Here is a 631-nt window from a genome sequence, read left to right on the forward strand (position 1 = left end):
TAGTAATGTAAACTTCCTCAAAGCACTCCGTCTTCAGGCCACGATTGGCCTACCGGGACCATCTGACCGCCGTGTCATCCTCAGAGGAGGATGCGGATAGGAGGGGCGTGGGGTCAGCATACCGCTCTCCCGGTCGTTATGACAGTATTCTTGACCGAAGCCGCTACTATTCGGTCGAGTAGCTCCTCACTTGGCATCACGAGGCTGAGTGCACCCCGAAAAATGGCAACAGCGCATGGCGGCCAGGATGGTCACCCATTCAAGTGCCGACCACGCCCGACAGCGCTGAACTTCGGTGATCTCACGGGAACCGGTGTGTCCACTGCGGCAAGGCCGTTGCCTTAAACTTCCACGATGAGACGATTATGGCCCAAGCACTGGTCGGTGACTTACTTCATTACAATAATGTGGTCCATTCTTCTTCGACCGCAGAGATTAGCACACTGAACTCGCATTCGGGAGCAGGACGGTTCAAACGCGCGTTCGACCATCCTTATTTGGGTTTACCGTGATTTTCCTAATTGCTTAAGTCAAATGGAAGGATGGTTCCTTCTCCATCCTTCCCCTAATCCTAGCTTGTGCTCAGTTTCTACTGACCTCGAAGTCGACGGGCCTTCGACATTAATCTCTT

The 631-nt window shown here is 53.1% G+C and overlaps 1 pseudogene; it reads right to left on the minus strand.

The window, feature by feature from the left end:
* Positions 1-223: 223 nt before the first annotated feature.
* Positions 224-341, minus strand: LOC126096136 (5S ribosomal RNA; annotated as a pseudogene).
* Positions 342-631: the final 290 nt, after the last annotated feature.

This window comes from Schistocerca cancellata, chromosome 8, assembly GCF_023864275.1.
Source record: "Schistocerca cancellata isolate TAMUIC-IGC-003103 chromosome 8, iqSchCanc2.1, whole genome shotgun sequence".
Taxonomy (NCBI): Eukaryota; Metazoa; Arthropoda; class Insecta; order Orthoptera; family Acrididae; genus Schistocerca; species Schistocerca cancellata.